This window comes from Numida meleagris, chromosome 4 (assembly GCF_002078875.1).
Source record: "Numida meleagris isolate 19003 breed g44 Domestic line chromosome 4, NumMel1.0, whole genome shotgun sequence".
In the NCBI taxonomy this organism is placed as follows: Eukaryota; Metazoa; Chordata; class Aves; order Galliformes; family Numididae; genus Numida; species Numida meleagris.
The window spans coordinates 58,464,465-58,482,531 of record NC_034412.1 but is presented as its reverse complement, the minus strand read 5'-3'; the positions used below and the strand labels follow the sequence as shown (position 1 = coordinate 58,482,531).

The 18,067-nt window shown below is 40.1% G+C and overlaps 2 long non-coding RNA genes across 15 annotated transcripts in view; one reads left to right on the top strand and one right to left on the bottom strand.

Moving 5' to 3' along the window:
• LOC110397572 overlaps positions 1–18,067 on the bottom strand; it is a 190,591-nt gene that overhangs the window by 132,498 nt on the left and 40,026 nt on the right. The window lies entirely within an intron of this gene.
• LOC110397574 lies at positions 1,271–5,091 on the top strand. The gene is made up of 3 exons (XR_002437863.1): positions 1,271–1,324; positions 2,181–2,223; positions 3,249–5,091. It is a non-coding gene; the product is annotated as an uncharacterized LOC110397574 (long non-coding RNA).

The following is an 18,067-nucleotide window of genomic DNA, read 5'->3' as shown; positions in this document are numbered from 1 at the left end:
AGTGCTATGATGAAAATTAAGGGAGATGCATACCCTTTGAGGAGGGTATGTTGATGTCTTAGGAGAAATCTTTTTTTGAGACACGGTTCTACATTGTATTTATCAGGCTGAAAAATTATTAAGTATAAATTAAAAAGCTGCAATATTTTGGGGAGTTCATTCCAAGTGAAACCCTTTTTCATGCAAGGGAGAGAAGATGCTAGAGGTTCAGTTGTGTTCTCCCTGAGGAACACTTGCCTTGAATCAGGATACAAGAGAGACTGGAGAGCTCCCATCTTGGGCAAAGACCAGAGAAGATTTACTTGCTGTGCTAATGTAAAATTTTTGCAATGTTATTGCTTGGATCATTAGGATATACTATTACCAATACCTTAAAATTACAATTTTCAAGGCCCTAGATTTCACTCTAGGTAACTGCAAGAACTGAGCCATAGTCTCTTACAAAAGAGAAGACCAGGAAAAGGATCATGGAAAAAAAAATTTCCACTTATATACATATATACATAATGGCTTGGCAGGTGTTCAACAATTATCTGCACTTTGTGAAAAATCTAAGGCTGGTTGCATGCGTGCCGTAGCTGTGAAATAGCTTGAAGAGACCTACACATCTGCATCCTATCTAGATCTCTAACCTCAGCACACATAGGAAAGTTGACTCTGCTCACTATTCCCTTCTTCTGTTCTCATATGGATTAGAGGGTAGAAACTCCATGTTAGGCTTGAAGCAGTGCGACTATGCACTTGTTTGGAATTTTGGCCAATATGTTCATAAATAACGTAAATATCAAAGAATGCAAAATATTGTACAACGGCAACACCCATTACCTCCAGCACTGGCAAGAGTTATATTATATAAACATTAATATGATAGAAAAAAATTCATTTAATTTAGATAATATAAAACCACACACTCCTAAAAGAGCTTCTTTTTCCTCAAGGTCCTGGGACAAAACAAACACAAAAATAGAACAAACCCAAAACAAACACCTCCAGATTTTAAATGCCTTGAATAGAAATATGCTTTTTAGTTCACTTTAAGTATATAAGCTGGATTGTAGCTGCACTTGTGCATGTGTGGAACTCATAAAATAGGTCTGTTATCTCCATAGGTGCAGCAGAAATGCTAAGTTATGGCGTGAACCAGTGACTGAGCACCTGGTGGGAAGGCAGGGCCAACCCAGTGGAGCTCAAGTGCATGCAATGCACCTGAGTGACTGGAAGGGGTGGAACCAGGATCAACCCGTTCCCAGACCTCATTTAAGGGTTGGCAGTGGAGGTGAGGTGATCTCACTGGAGGGCCCTGTGTACCTGAGGCCTTCTAAAGGTAAGCAGTTTTTCTTCCTTTGTTTCTGAGTCTATGGCTGCTGCATTTGGGCTTGTTCCCAATTTGCTGTAGCCTAGGATTGTGCCGCTCTGCTATTTTTGCTGTATTTTCCATGACATTATAGCATTACAACATTACAATAGGTTATGAGAGAATGCTACAAAGAATATACTTTTTCTGTTCTTGTTTCAAAAAAAAAAAAAAAAAAAATAAGTGGAGGAGATGAAGGCCCTGAGTCAGGAGGGTGGCAAGGGTGGACCCTTGAGTTGGGATGGCACTAGCCATCTTAAACTGAAAGCTAAACAGATGGTAACTTTCCTGTTTGCTCCTCACATAGAGAAAAGGTGAAGGAAGTCCATCAGGCCTGTTTATTCAGACAAGAAATGGGACAATCGAGATAAAAATCACAGCATTTGGCTGTGAAATGAAGCTACTGGACAATAGTGGGAAATCTTTTTTTCTCAATCTTAAGAACACATTAATTATTTCAGATTAGGATGCCCTGTCCCTGGAGGCATTCAAGGCCAGACTGGATGTGGCTCTGGGCAGCCTGGTCTAGTGGTTGGCGACCCTGCACTTGGCAGGGGGGTTGAGACTTGATGATCTTTGAGGTCCTTTTCAACCCAAGCCATTCTATGATTCTCAACACTCACTGTGCTAAAATAGCTACCAATTCCCAATCCTCACTTCTTGATGGTGTAATCCAAGCTCTGGGGGAACCACCATCCAAGGAAGCAAAAACACTTCCCCTGAGAGTCAGCCTCTGGGGATAACAGTGCATGTGTGGCAAAATATTTTAAGTCTTACTCAAGGGAGAGCATCCTGTCAATTCAGGTGCCAAACTTCTCATTTCTAGGGCACGTGAAAATTGAGGAGTTGAAAAAGAGATGCAGAAGGATGTAAGTAGCTTTGTGGATGTACACCAGGAACTCAGCCCACAAAATTTTCCTTAGAGGGTGGCAACACTGTCTACCCCCAATGCTACACAGAGGCTGGAACTAGGTGATCTTTTAAGATAATTTCCATCCAGCCCAAGACATTCTGTGAGTCTATGAGGTTCTTTCTCACCCACAACAATTCCACAGTTCATCTATGATATCTCCCCACCACAAAGAATTTAATTCAACAGGTGCTTGTCATTCTGCTAATTTTAAGTACACGTTCAATGTTATGTGGCAGGCATCCCTACTTGAGACTAGGCACATCATGGTCTTCAAGACTTAAAAGCAGATTTTAAGGCCTAAAAATCATGCAAAACAAAAAGGGTGTGGAGTTAGGTATCCAATTCCAGAGTCTCAGTAATTGAAGCAATGTCCAAACCCTCCATCTGGTTTGGGTTATCTGGAAATTGTCCAGCATGCTTGATTGAGATAGATAGTGAGTTATGTATGTTAATAAGGAATTTAAGTAATATGATTTATAAATGGCAAGTATGCACTCCTCTGGCTTCCCAGCTAAATCCTAGGAATGCATTGCTTGGAATTTCTCAGAGCAATCACAAAACCCACCACTTGCCTTTTATTCATTCTTAGGAAAACACAGTACTGAAGTCATTATAACTCCCTCTTCAGGAAAAATTTTACTACATAGGTCTGATTCAATAGTAATAACATCATGCCACATGATTTAAAAAAAAAAAGACATCTTTGTACTTCATTAGTCTTAGTCTTTCATGCATGCCCTACACAGAGTACATAAATGAAAACTGAAATCAACTCCTTCACAGGAGGTTGCACTCTTGCATCAGTAGATGTGCATGAGCCTACTCATATAGGGCCCTCTATGGCCCCAGCACGTTGCATTCTGGGAGCATCCTGGGATGTGGAAGAAGCTGTGTGCTGTGGGGACTGACCTCCAGCTAACAATGGCAAGGATGAGGGAAACCATCGCATGGCACAAGAGCGAGCCTTCCTTTCATTGCCAGGTTTGCCCATACAGCCCATGGATCTCCAAACTGGAAGGACACCCATCTCCATTGGAGGCCTTCAGCCCATTTCTTCTGCCTCAGCACGCATATGGAAATTTGTCCAGAGCCTCCCATTTCTTCTAGAGTGGATCAATATGGCTGTGCTACCATTGATGAAGAAGCATTCTAGAGTATCTATGTCATTAATTTTAATATACTTGTCTGAGTCCAGAGTAAACTTTTGTTCAAAAAAGCAAGGGAAACCTTCTTTCCTGATGGTTCTTTCTTTCTCTCGCACTCTCTCTCTCTCAGGCCATATCGTTTGCATTTTTTGCAACCTCCAAGTGATTGGGAGTACAGTGATCTGCCTGTTGCCTCCCAGCTGAAATGCCAGCTTAGCTGGTCCTGTAGATCAGCAGCCACAGAGATTTTCAAAGACAACTTCCAAGCCATAAAAATGAGATACAGGGCACTATATAAAGCAAAACCAGATCATTCCTCAGCCTAAAGCCACCCGTGAAGCATCAGTCTACAGGAATCATTTCACATGTGTTTTAATCAACTTGTAACTTACGCTGGATATATGGGAATAGTTAAATTTATAGAGCTTGGAGTCTGGCCCATTAAACTCTGTCTATACTGCTTTAACACTCCTGGAAGCCTATGTTCAAATTTGCTTCAAGTCACGACTCAAATTAATTCTCTAAGTTCCAGAGAAGTGCACAGCTCAGGCCCATCAATGTTGCACCAAACCCAAAGCAAAAGCTTCTCCATGCAATTGGTCTGGGATGCCAAGGAGTAGAGGGTGGCGGAGCAGATGGGACACGTGGAGCTGTCTGGCTCTGGTTTGCGCCACTAGCTGCACGCCTTCAGGAGAACCAGCCTCACCAAACGTGCACGAGCAGAAACATGTGTTAGTGTAATTGGTGGAGATGAGACCCAGATGTTTTGCTGAAGCAATCTCCATTACTGGCTGCTAATTTGGACATTTTCTGGGCGTCCGCTATTCTTATCAACAGGGTAGGGCTTTGTAGTTCATTTTTCCTGTATTCTCTTGGAGCATGTTTAGCTGATAGCATCAGTGTCTGTGCAGTAGCAGTAAGAGCCCTGCCCTTGCAGGTACTGTGGAAACTAGAGACAGGATTTTGCCAGTCAGGACAGGAATGTTTATTTGAATGTAAGGAGAGAACCAGACCTGTGACTGCTGTATCTGCCATGAGTCTCAGAGGAGTACCCAAGGCAAAAACTGACAGACTTGGAAATAGTGCTGTGCCTGGTGCAGCGGGGAAAAAAAACACGAGAACCCTTGTGAGAGCATGCACTCCTCATGCTGGAAACACATTTCTGGTTTCCAGAAAAGACGGCTGCAATGTGCATGCCTCGGGTTGCCCAGTGACATGCAGACTTACGCGCCACATATATACGGGGGAAGTTGTGGAGGTAATTACTTCAATTATCTTGTTGCCTGGGCAACCACATAACACACACACTCGGGCTTTAATGAGTCACTGGGAGCCATGGGGCTCTTCAGCACGGCAAGAGAGCAGGCAAAGAGCTCTCCAGACCCTACAGCTCTGCAGGCCAAGCCAGGGAATGCAGAGGAACTGAGGGACTCCATCACTGCCCAACATCCCCACTTACACCATCTCAAGGCTAAGGGTGGAGAATATGCTGGTTTTCTGCCCTTGACACATGCTTTTTCAAATGGCAGCTGGGTGGGTGATGCCTATCAGCCTAAGAAAGTCATGGGCTTTTTTTCCCACCAGATTCATGGAGCTGCTGGAGCAGGTCCAGAGGAGGGCCACAAAGATGATCAAAGGGCTAGAGCACCTCATCTATGAAGAAAGGCTGAGGGAGTTGAGCTTGTTTAGAGAAAAGAAGGCTCCAGGGAGATCTCATTGCAGCCTTCTAGTACTTGAAGGGAGCTTACAAGCAGGTGAGGGACCAACTTTTTACATGGTCTGATAGTGACAGAACAAGAGGAAATGCTTTTAAACTAAAAGAGGGGAGATTTAGGTTAGATGTTAGAAAGAAATTCTTTTCTCAGACTGTGGTGACGTGCTGGCACCAGGCTGCCCAGAGAAGCTGTGGGTGCTGCTTCCCTAGAGGTGCCAAGGGCCAGGCTGGAAGGGGCCTTGGGCAGCCTGAGCTGGTGGGTGGCAACCAGTCCACAGCAACTGTTGGAACTGGATGATCTTTAAAGGTCCTTTCAAAACTAAATCATTCTATGAACTAAGCAAGGCTAATGTTCACTGTCTTTAATACATTACGGGCACTGAGGGTACCACTGTGATGGTATTGGACTGGAGCTGGCATCTCTGTGACAAAAAAAGACTAATGTGGATTAGAGCAAAATCAAGACAACCTGAAAATCATAATTGCAACTTTTCAGGTACACAGACTATATATAAAAGAGCCACTACCAAGCCAAAATCTGGTTTGGATGCCAGCAGTAACGATCTGGAAAAGTGTCACTGATTCGCAGCAGTATTTCTGTGTACAATCAAGAGCACCAGCTGATCAGAAACAGATAAACAGTTGTACAGCTTTCAATGTGCTGCAGTGCAGAGCCTGCATAACTTCTTTTGTGCATCTTAACAAAATAATGCAGAATATATGGCTTTCATATCTCTATATTGTCTACATCTATATATACTCCTATGCACCTAGGTAAAAAAAAAATATTCTGGATAGGTTGGTTTTGATTGCCTTATCTTAGTTGCATAGCAACTGCAAATATCCAAAGAGAGCAACAAAAATGATGTGAAGTTCCTGGGAAAGTTTATATTAAGATGACAAGTAAGAAAAATACTCTATGTGTTCACTCAAAGATTTGAGTAATGGAAATGAATAAAACAAGGATTATGATAATGAAAACTGATCTGGGGCTCTTATTCATCTCTTTGTGCACGTCGACAAGGAGAAGACCTGAAAATAAAAGGAAAGCACACAGAGATCCATTTTTGGTACATAATCCCTTGCCACATACAATCCCTGCACGTATCTCTGCAGCAGTATGCTCAGGTGATGGTGTTCTGGGAACACCAGTATTTAGTAAACTTGCTAAAACGATAGTTTGAATGGGAAACCAAATCTTACACACTAACAGACCAAGGGAGAAAGGTCAGAAAGAAGTCTCACCATCAGATACTGCAATGTTTCTGCTCTGAAATGCAGGCAGTAGACACACAGATTTGATGAGAATTCAGGGTTAGATAAGTGGTCATCCCACTAATCTGGTGATTTGCTTATGAGAACCTGTTCCCACTTCATTAAAACCTATAGCTTTTGAGAAATTCCATTTTTTATAGACACAGGCTTTTAACTGTAGACTGAGCTACAAGAAAATATATTTGATGCTTAGATTCTTTTGTGATCTTGGGGTGGAAGTGTTTGTAATTACATTTGGTGAGAAAGAGAAGAGAGGACAAGTAAAGGATTTGCAGACCCCAGCAGTTCTAAACAGAGTTGGCTTTGCTCAGTTTTCTTGCCAGAAAACTTTCTTATCTTTTCTACCAAGATTGTGGCAAAGTCTAAAGAACATGTTTGAATTTATATCTGTGTTGGTTTATTTTCATTGACTTGACTAGGAGCCCAATTAATTCAACAATTAAGCGTCAAAGTTGGTCAGTACTCTCTCTTTTTTATATTTCAGTGACATGGTTCCTAAAAAAACTACTTTTCGATAAAGTATTCAATTAAAACTCAATGAAAGATGCTTTTTGAGGTATTTGCAATGACGCAAAAGCAATTGCAAAAAAGAACACTGGTTTTAGTCCACAGTTTTGGAGCTCATGAATATTTTGTTTTTGAAAATGTGGTAATTTTTGTTTAACATGGTGCCTGGCCCATCATAGCTATGATCACACTGATAAACTAAAACATTTTCCCACTGGTGGAGGGTGAAAGGCTATTTTGCAGGCAAGACACTAAACAGTAGTACTGGGTACTCAAGTAAGAAGTTCAGCCCGAGTTGAAAACTCTCTTTTTAGAACGTATCTGACTACAAGGAATATATGATTTCTTTATCTATTTCTCTTTTTGTCCCCTGGACCCCTCACTTTTTCTTGCCTAGCTTTACTTTATTTTTAAGTTGGAGAAATTCCACATGGAGGAATGCAATTCCACCCCTTGGCTTCTTATGCGCTTCTATGTCAGATGCCATTTTGTTACAGTACCCCTGTGTTGCCATCTGTCACATGACAACAAAATGTAACAGAATATTGGTAAGAGGGTTCAACCTCTGCTGCCATACCACCATCATCTGCATCTGATATCATGTGCCAAGATAATACAATAGGAAGCATTACTTTGGGAGCAGCCCTCACAGGTTTGCAAGTTAACCGAAATAATTTGGATTGCCATCTTATTAATGCCTCTGGCCTCTTTTTAGCAAGAGGGAAGAAATGCAGCAAGTGTAGCTGCATATATTTTCCATTAAGCTGGTAGAAGAGAAAGGGAGCTAGGAGCACACCAGGTGTTGAGTAGCTAAAAATCTTGAAGACAAACTACAGCACAGCAGTTATAAAAGCAGTTATAAAACAGTTACAAAAGTAACAATATTTCATTATGTAATCACAACAAATTATTTTTAATCACAAACAGATGAGACTCATAATCGGTTTTCTAAAGTCAGTCGAATGAGAACCCCAGCAACTCTCAATTGAAGAATTACTTTAGAGGGCAAGGGAATACCTGTAGGTCAATTTACATACCTTGGCAGAAACACGCAACCCCGTGGGGATATCCAGAAGGAAATAAGGTCACAAATTGGCAGGGCGGCATCTGTATTTACCAGTTTAAACATGATTTGGTTGTTGAAAATCTTCAACTTGAAGGCTAAATCAGCATCTTATAGACCAAACTACAAGTCTTAAATGTTATTTCCATTTGAACATCTGGATATGAAACCTGGCCATCCCCCAGAAACATGAATGCAGACATCTTAAGATTTTGAAAGAAAACGCCTCTAAAATGCTAAATGGAATAAAAATACAAAATGGGATGGGTTTTTAACAAATGTCAGGAGATACTAAAGAGCTTCATAGCTCTGTACCCCTGGCAAATAAAATGGGGGCATCTGGGACAAATCAAGAATGAAGGCAAACATCTGCCATGTTAGGGATGCCACGGGGTAACCAAGGAAATGAGTGTGTAGAGCTGACTGTATAACATCAAAAACTGATTAGAGGGTACACAAGAGCAGCACAAGGATGGACATGCATGACATCATTTTCTGCAGCAGCTGAAACCTAGTGGTAAAGAGTAAAGTCTAAGTGAGATTTGTGTATGACTCTTCTATCACTTGATCAGACTATCTACCCTGCTAATTCCTGACATGTTAAGACATGATATAATGTATACATCTGCTGTTTCTGAATGTTACTTCAATCTACACGTTCCCAGAAATATTAATGTCATATTGAACCAATATTGGAACTCCAGAGTTTGTAGCTGATTATTTCTTGAAGTGAAAAATAACTATTTCAGTAAACCATCTCGTTCTCTCTCTCTGCAGAGGTTTGAGAGTTACTTCTTCATCTCTTACTACCACAATATTACTAGAAAATATTGTTTCTTGTGCAGTTGGTTGCTATTACTAAACATTGATTCCAAAGCTTTTAATGGTAGTACCACAAAATTGGACATTTTTTTTTCTGCTATGTCTATATTTCATTAAAAAACAACAACACAAATGGGGAAGAGAAATAAGGTGAAAAAGCATAATTCAAGTATCATTCCTTCCTTCTCTGAGACAGTGTAGATTTTCTGTCTTACTGATAAGCTGTTAAGTACACAGAGCTTTAGCATGTGATTGGATGGAAGAAGATCTTCCAGATACTTCTCAATGGAAAGTGTTGGATCCCTTAGAGGAAATAATAGTAGGTCTTGAACTTCTATTCTGCAACTAGAACTTGATTTCTCCAGTAACTATTTTTTATTTTTTTAAGAGTGAAGTTTTCTTCATCGTGAAAACATATTTTTAAAAGTCCTCCTGCCTTGTGTAGGGCAGTTTCCTTCCTGCTCTTTGTGCAGATACAAACATCCAGCCCAGCTGGCATCAAGATGTATATGACACAGGCAACTCTACTGTGTACTGGATGTGATGGGCAGGATCTTGATGGATTTAAGCTGTCACTATCAATCTGTGCTAGTGAAAGGGCTGCTTTCCAGGTGCCACAAACAAGCTGTTTGAAAATCCTCAAGTGGCTTCTTGTGATTGTAGGAAAATCATTTTTTTGTTTTCTGATCTCAGTGTGAAAGTATTTCATATGTTTTGAGCAATCCACCATATTGGGTTAGATGAACAAACAGTAGGAGGTAGCTCATACTCAGAGGAGAACAAGAGGGAAAATAATGAATTACTGGAACTGTGCTGGCCGCTTCAGTAGGAACACCAGTAATCTAATGCAAATATTGACATTTATGGGAATCCACAGACAGAGTTATACATACTTGTGGTCTGTGCTACTGTATCACTTTTCATAATGTTTTATTTCTGTTTACCTTCCAAAACAAACTACTGTAACTAATAAATTTATAACAATTAAGGAGGAGACAGCTAACTCTGAGAAAAGAATGGCCTCCAAAATTTACACTTTTCCCAGCTAGATTGGTTAATTGGGCTGGGGAGATCTTTTATGTCTCTAATGAGATAGGAAAGCTGGGAGAAATGAGCAGGGGCCTAATTACCTCTGGTATAACTTCATGAAAAACAATGTGCTTACACAAGGGATTCATTTAACGCATTAACCCTTGCTAATCATCCAATTAGCAGCTAAATAACCAGAACTAATATATTTGTATCTATGTATAAATGTGTAAGTATACATCTGTGCATGAGACTGTCATATAGGACAGTCTGGTTCTTTCTGAAGCAGGATGTTGTGGTTGGTGTCCTGAATTACTCTGATAAAGTAACTACCATTACTGGGGCAGCTTTTATGGTCTGTTATTGATGGGAGCCGGTGGTACATGGATCATGCCTGGGAAGAAGGGGAGACAGCTTTCTAAGTAAAAGGATTATTCTGCAACTGAACATTGCCTCCAGCCTGAGTGGTTTCACTCCAAGAATTCACCCAGTGCAATGAAAATACTGGAGTGAGTGAGGACATCGCTGTGCTGCAGTTTTGCAAGGCTAACTCAGGCTGATTTCTGTGGCAGGAAGGCCTGTCCCAAGCATGCATTGACTCTGATCGCTCAATCTCACTGAGAAAAACATTCTGCGCATGTTTTTCTAATTACTCAACAAGAAAGGCCTTACTCAGCACATAGCAGAATTCAGCGATTCAGTTTATCATGCTGCCTTCACTCTTCTTCCTCTGGGAGTAAAAAAAAAAAAAAAAAAGAAGCTACCTTTCTTGAGCTACTGGTTGTGACAGCTTTCCCAGTTTTGCCTACAGGATGCCAAGGCACCTGGCTGTCCCATCAGAGGCTCTCACTGCTCCCCATCTGTCCAGCCAGGATTCATTAGCACAACGTTCTTTGGCACAGTAACCAAAGGGGTGATTTCTTCAAGATAATCATGACATGGACCTGCCAGTTATGAAGTAATGTTTAATCCTTCTGTATAAAAAAACGAATTGTCAGGAGAACATGTTTTACAGCCAAGGCACACACATCTCTTCTTCCAAAAAAGCCGCATGCCATTTCAGTAGTTAGCAATCTATTTTTTGGCACTATAACTTTGTTAATCATGTATGTCAGCTTGTTTCTGTAAAGTATTGATCTTGTTTCCAAACAAGTGACCAAGTAAATTAATAAAACCAGTCAAACTCAAACCACACAGTGGAGGTTTCCTTAACTGAAGACAGAAGGGTCTAAAATGAACCTGACAATCAAGGTAACACTTTGTATTGCTGAAAGAGATTGACATGCAAAAGCAGCATGCAATAAAAATACATTTATTTCAGTCAACATTTCTTTCAAATTTTAAATTAGAGGGTATGCAGAAAAGATTTTCTCAGGTTCTGAATGGGGCATACAGGAAAATATTGACCTTGGAAATGCAAGTTTCTTTTACCACAGTAAGTATTCTCTTCTACAGCACAATCACTGTTGTCTAAACTCATTTATCACTTGTAGGCAACCTTGCAGCACTGACAAATGCTACATTTCTCATTGTCCTGCTATTTGCATATCTGAAGTGCTTTATGCAGTGGTCACAATTAAAGCATCAGTTACCACATAGAAATGGGATTGAATCTCTCATTCTAAAAATAGACATGCACTCAGGCAGCTGGAAGTTTTTGTTTAAACTTTTTAAAAATAAGGCAACCAAACAGATTTGGGAAAGGAATAAAGTAATTCAAATGCTTTGTTTTTCAAAAGGACAATATAAAGAATAAGTTTACCATTCATCAAATTTGAGTGCGCAATCCAATTTGCACAACTTTGAATGTTATGTAGGAGTTACGCAAAGAAGATGATATCATAACTTTAGAAGAATCACAATAAAGATTTAAATCAAAATATTTTATACAATTCAGTGCTAAATCTGCAATGATAAACTACAGAAATAAAAGGATTCTATAACTGAAAGGGGATTCAAATAAAATATCCATAAATCCACTGCAACTCCATACCTTCTCCTAATTTGAGTTGGATCTTTGTTTGCATGGGTAACGCTGTGAAACTGTACTTGTTATAAACGCTCAAATTACTTAGGTCTCCTGTTCTAAGGGCAGGACTCTGAATCTGGAAAGCATTTAGGTTTCACAGAAGGATATAAGAAAATATTCCTGGCAAAGCTACCATACTCCTATGATTTTAACTTTGGTGTGTTGCAAGCTGCTGAGCATTTCCATCAAGACTTTGAGAGGGTGGTGCACGTTCTGGTTTTTAGCTTTCTTTTACTGTTGGAACTTGACAGGTTCTTCAGGGTCTGCTGAAGGTACAGTGGCATGAAGCCTTGTCTGCCTTGTGGGAACCCCAGCCTCACCAGCTCTCTGGAAAATCACTAGCAGACAGTATACGGAAAAGCTGCTTCTTACATCTATTTTTGAAACTTCCTATGCTGCTTTTTCTTCTTTGCAGGGTCTATCCCATGACCAATCTAGGATGTTGATGGTTTGCATTTTAGAAAATGATCTTGCTGGTTATTTATGTCCTGTATCTTTATTTCAGTTATGCATTCAACAGCTGGAGTCCATATGGAAATGTTAGTCATTTTAACTTAGTGAAGACCTTCACAGATAAGGGGTAGGAAATATGATCTCTTCTTTCCTATTTGGTCCCTAAGCATATATTATTAGTGAGAAATATGCACAGAATAATATGTTTTTCCTAATGTTATGATTTACTGCATCAATTTCAACTAGCAGCTTGGGCCCTGGTGCAGCAAGCACACAAACAAATGTTTAATTTTAGAGTTGTGAGCAAGAATTAGTGAGGCTGAACACTGCACTACAGTATGAAGGAGATCAACATTGAGCAAGAACTTCTTCCTATAGGAAGCTTACTCCATTTTCCTGCTCCCTCAGAAACACTTCTACCTAGGAACCAGCTCCTTTAAAAGCCCTGACATCCTCCAGGAATCACACTGGTTTGATAACATACACCAATGCCAAAGAGAAGCACTGTTTAGTAGATACCCAAAGGAGCGTCCCAAAGTAAACACAGCTGCTCCAGCAGAAAGGTAACATGACAGCAATCATCTTGATTACTTGCAAAGCTCCCAAAAACACAAGAGGTACCCTACAAGAAATGGAAAAAAGTATCCAGATCTTGTTCTGGAAAGCTAATAATTCCTGGAGAGATACAACAAGAGATAGGATGAAGGTGACAGATAATGTGAGAGACAGGGAGAAAAAAGACTTAGACGTACACAACCCAGAGAAAATTCAGTGAGCATGCCTCCCACGGGAAGAGAAGAAAGGTATCTATTTTTACTGATTCAGTAAGGCTAAAGTTACTTCTGCACAAGCAGCCAGCAGAAGGTTGGCATGAACAGCTGTTAGGGGTGCAGGTGCCCTAGGATGGATTTCATTCCACATCAGGGAAGTTAAATGCAGGCACTGCCAGGAAACATGGGACTTTTCCTCAGGAATCACCAAGGAACACTGCAGCCAGTTAATTCAAACAGGTATTGGAAGTCATGTATTTTTTTCATCCTCGTGTCATTTAGTCTTGGATATCAAAAAGCTCAAATATTTTATTTCAATTAAATATCCATGCTCTTTCAGCTCTTGGTAACATTCAAACCCAATCTTTGGCAGCTTTACTAGGACAAAGAGGTACCTTGCTGTCCTCCAGGTTTGGTCAGCAGACTATGGTAAGAAGAAGTGAAGCAGACTAGCTTTTTATCTCAGGAATATAAATGAATTTCACTTTCCAGCTAAGCATCAAACATCTGTATGTTCCACTTCCTTGAGAAGCTGACAAAATAAATTCAGCATTAAGAGCAAGAAGAAAATTTATCTGACAGATTCATTCTCATCTGGGCATCCTTTTCTAGTGTACTCTCTTTGCCAAGCCATGATTGCAAAAGCAATTCCTTACTCCCTTGAATAAATGCCATAGAACTGTTCCAACAAGTACAACCGGATAAGTCAACTTGAGGATGTTGTATTTAATATGGTTGATAGCTGCGTGCAAAGAGTTAGGAGCAAATGCTGCTCCTGAAAATCCAAGGCAGCACTGGAGCTGGCAGGAAAAGTAATTACGGAGCCGCAGTGAGGCAGTGGAAAGAGAATGATGGAGAATTTGAACATTAAATTCATATATGTGCTAGAATTTCAATTGAATAACCATCTTCCGCCTGCTATGCATACACAGAAGAAAAATGATTTGAGTAAAACCTCCTCAGTAAGAAAGAAGGAAAACCACAACCTAATGTTGCAAAACTTTTGAGGCCATGTGGAAAATTCATGAAATAGTAAAGAGCAAAGCTAGACCTGGTGATTTTCAAAAAAAAGAAAGTGAACTGCACATCAGCAATATTAAACTTATAACAAGTAATGATTTTAGGCGAGTTTACCACAAACAGCAGTGTAAGATGTTGCTGAAAGAAAGTCACTAGCACTGTCATAAATCTCACAATTTAAAACCTGAAGCTTTTCTGACAGATTCAAGTCCTAGGATTCTGAATTCTCCTAACAGCAATTTTTCAATAGCAAATGCCTACTGAAAGACATTATTTGTTTCCAAAGGAAAGAAATTACTGAATACAAAAGAGTAAGTATTTAAACTTTTAAACTTTTTCAGTGAGAAAAAGACAATTTTTTGTTGTTGTTGTTTGTTTCTTCAAGTGAAAAAAGACGTAGGAAATTTCAAACCACAATTTTTCACTTTTCCATTCTAGACATTTCATTATGAAGATTATCTGAATTACATAGAGAGAAAGCACACATAAAAACAAGAATAAAAACTAGGGAAAAAAAAGCAATAAAAAATAGAAAATAAACTGCCTAATTTGAGTTGAATTTATCATTTTCTTTAACCTGATGTAGTGTCTTTCTTTCTGTCTTGTTTGAGGACAAAAAAAGGAAATTTTTCAGGTCAAACGAAATGCTATTTACTTTCCAGTTTGGCCAGCATACCAATGAAAATGATGCTATGGCACTGTAGTGCTTCTGGGTGCCACATCTGCAGTTGCCAAGGGGCATTAGATGGGCTGCTTCTGTTCAAGAGGTGTGCTTTAGCAGGGAGATTCTTTGGTCTTCCTAGTTGCCGTCTGAGAAGCATTGGCTCCCACACCTCCCATCATGCCCATAAGACTTGAGGGCAAATAACATTACTACTACTCAATAGCAGCTAAAAGAAGTGAGACACTTCCCTATCCAGAACTGAATTATTTGACTTACAGTCTTTTAACTACACAACTTCTCAACAAGAACATACGCTATCTCCTTTTTTTTTTTTTTCAAAGAGCTACTGAGATTTGTAATACATTTAATACTAATTAATCAGGAAGAATCACTCTGATACTAGAATCATCAAGGTTAGGAAAGACCTTTAAGATCACATCATCCAACCATCCACCTACGATCAATATTACCCACTAAACCATGTCCCTCACCGCTACATTTCCACATTTCCTGAACGCCTCCAGGGACAGCGACTGATACCACCTCCCTGGACAGCCTGTTCCACTCTTTTAGAGAAGAAATTATTCCTAATATCCAACCTAAACCTCCCCTAGTGCATCTTGAGGCTGTTCACTCTCATCCTTTGATAGAATGGAGAATTTGTATGACCCCTCCTGTCATGTAATTCTGTATTGGTGATTGAAAGAAGCCCCAACAACACCGAAATTCAGCGTGCAAAAGACTTAAGCCCACCCTACTAGGCCGCGAGGAACATTTGTATACACTGTGCTGGTTCTGAAGGAGTACCTGTGAACTAGAAGGCTAATACCAGCGCAGGTGTTGGAACTCAGCTTTGCCATGCATTCTCTAGCAAGGCATTTTTTTTTTTTTTTTTTTCTTTCTTTTTCTTCTTTTTTTCTCAGAGCATGTACACACTGTTCAGTTTGGGATGAAAAATGTAATGTCTGGTTTTGCACAGATTTCTGTACAATTTTTTTGTAGTGGAAGAACAATGGAAGAATTAGCTCTATTTCCTAATGCTATTGAAGCTCATTCTTTGTGCAAGGCTGCTTCCTGGAAATGGGTATTTGGAGTGCAACTTCTAATAAAAGGAGTTGCCTGGAGCATCTTGTGACTACCTCTATTCTATGACTCATGGACTTACAGAGGAAAACACCTTGACTGTGTATACTTCAGCTTTCTGCTCCAGTGATTTCCCCCTTACTCAAGGTCCCCAGATCAACTACTGCTTCGCAAAACCAGAGTACATGCATCAGAGACAAGTAAAGAGCTGTTGACAGAGCACTGATTCAGCAGGTGATTACAAGTCTGATTTAGATCAGGTCACATGGATATCTTTATTGTGATCTAGAAGAGGAGTTTGCTATCTCACCAAGGAGCATTGCAGGCACTGCTCGTCTCCCTCATGCCTGCCACAGACCCGCTGGGGTGATTTGAGGTGCCTTGATGCAGTGGGACTTTGAGAAGAGGCCTGCACAGGCAGTCAGGGAACATGACCTGTTTTCCTGTCTGGCATGTGAGAGTTCACAGAGGAAATCATTAAATTAGAGCCAAGCATGTTTGTTGCAAAAATGATGGACATGGTAGTCCAAGGGAGCAATTGCCAAACAAACTTGAGCAGCAAACTATTTTGTACAGGAGAAATACTTTTGTTCTGCAGTTGATAAATGTCCTAATAAAGTATTACACCATTAAAACTGAAATATATACAAGGCTTATGGTCTCTTTACTGTTCAGCACAGCTGCCCAGCTGCTCAATGCACTCAAACTTAAGATGAGATAAAAGTGGATGCCAAAGTTGAGTGCAACAAAAGGCTGAGCTTCCTCCTGGCTAGGGTGTGGCCGATGCAATCACTTAGAGTCAAAGCATTCTGAAGCAAGAGAAGCAGACGTCCTGAATATTTTCTGAGGAAAACCAAGCGGGTGTTGCTGGGTTTGCAAAAGTCATCAGCACCCAACTCCTGGTGGCTGCAGGCATCGCATCACAATGCAATCAGGTCAGGAACCACACAGCCACACACAGCTTTCCTCATGGGGCTGCTGCAAGTGACAAACCAGGTGCAATCATTCCTGGGGCTGAGCTCAGGGAGAACAGACTTACAGTGCGTTTTCTCAGGTGCGCTTGAGTGTCTGGCAAACTCTGTCATGTCACCTACACATTTCATTTTCCTTTTTTTTTTTTTTTTTTTTTTCAATGGGCAGTTTTACAGTATGAAGTTTGCAGAGCTGAAATAATATTGAAAAAAAATATATTTCTTTGCAAGGTAATTTGAACTCCAAAAAAGGTTTGGACGTAATGATGTTTGCAGGCCTTTTGTGTTTATTTTCCCTGTGCATTTCAGCTCTCCAGCCTTCTTCGCGAGAATTCTCATGGAAAGTGAATTTCAGGTAACAGCTCACTTTGGACTTCACTGTTGACTTTTATGCTTGCCCTTTGCAAATCTCATTATAGCAATTAGTTAGATAAATGGCAGAAGAACGAAAGTATCCCACGGTGGAAAATCCGGTCCAGTGAAATTCAGAGGAACCGTTGCCAGCGGCACTATTTCAGCCCACATTTGTAATGCAACAAACAAGACAGCTGCAAATTTCAAGTACACATGACTGGCAAAAAGAAGATTTCCGCTCAGAAGAAATAAAAAAGCAGTCAGTGAGTATATCTAAGTCAGTTATGGACAAGAAATTTGTGCACAAATAAAAAGCAGTAGTTGCTTATCATAAAGTGAGTTATTGGCTCAGGCTACAGTTGCAAATCAGAACAATTTTGCCAACTTTATACAGAATTTAAGTGAATTAAGTCTGTTCCATATACACAGCCCCAGTAGCAGATCTAAAAGTCCTGAGATGCATCACTTATGCTGTGGCTCTCTCTCCAGTTTGTAAAGTTGGCAGTTGAAAAGAAAGCAGCCTTCTTCCCAGGTTGCGTTTGAAAACTCTGGATGCTGTTATGAGGAGTTGTTGTGTTATTGTTATGACATTAAATTTCAAATTGACTTACAGGGTCAGTGTGAAGTAGTACTGTGTTTGTAGAAGGGTGTTATGAGTGTGAAGGCAAAGACTGCCTGTTCCCTCCAATATTTCACTGTTATCAACACTAAGAAGTAGCAAATTAAAATAATTGTGCTTTTTTCCAACCATTTATCAGCTTTAATTCTAGATTAAGCTTGGAACAAATCTGGAGATAATTTTACCCTGAATACCCAAACTGTTTCTCTCTGTTAAAACCCTTTTTCCTATTCTCTGGGGTTTGTTCTGGATCTATTCATTTCTCTCATTAATTAAATATAA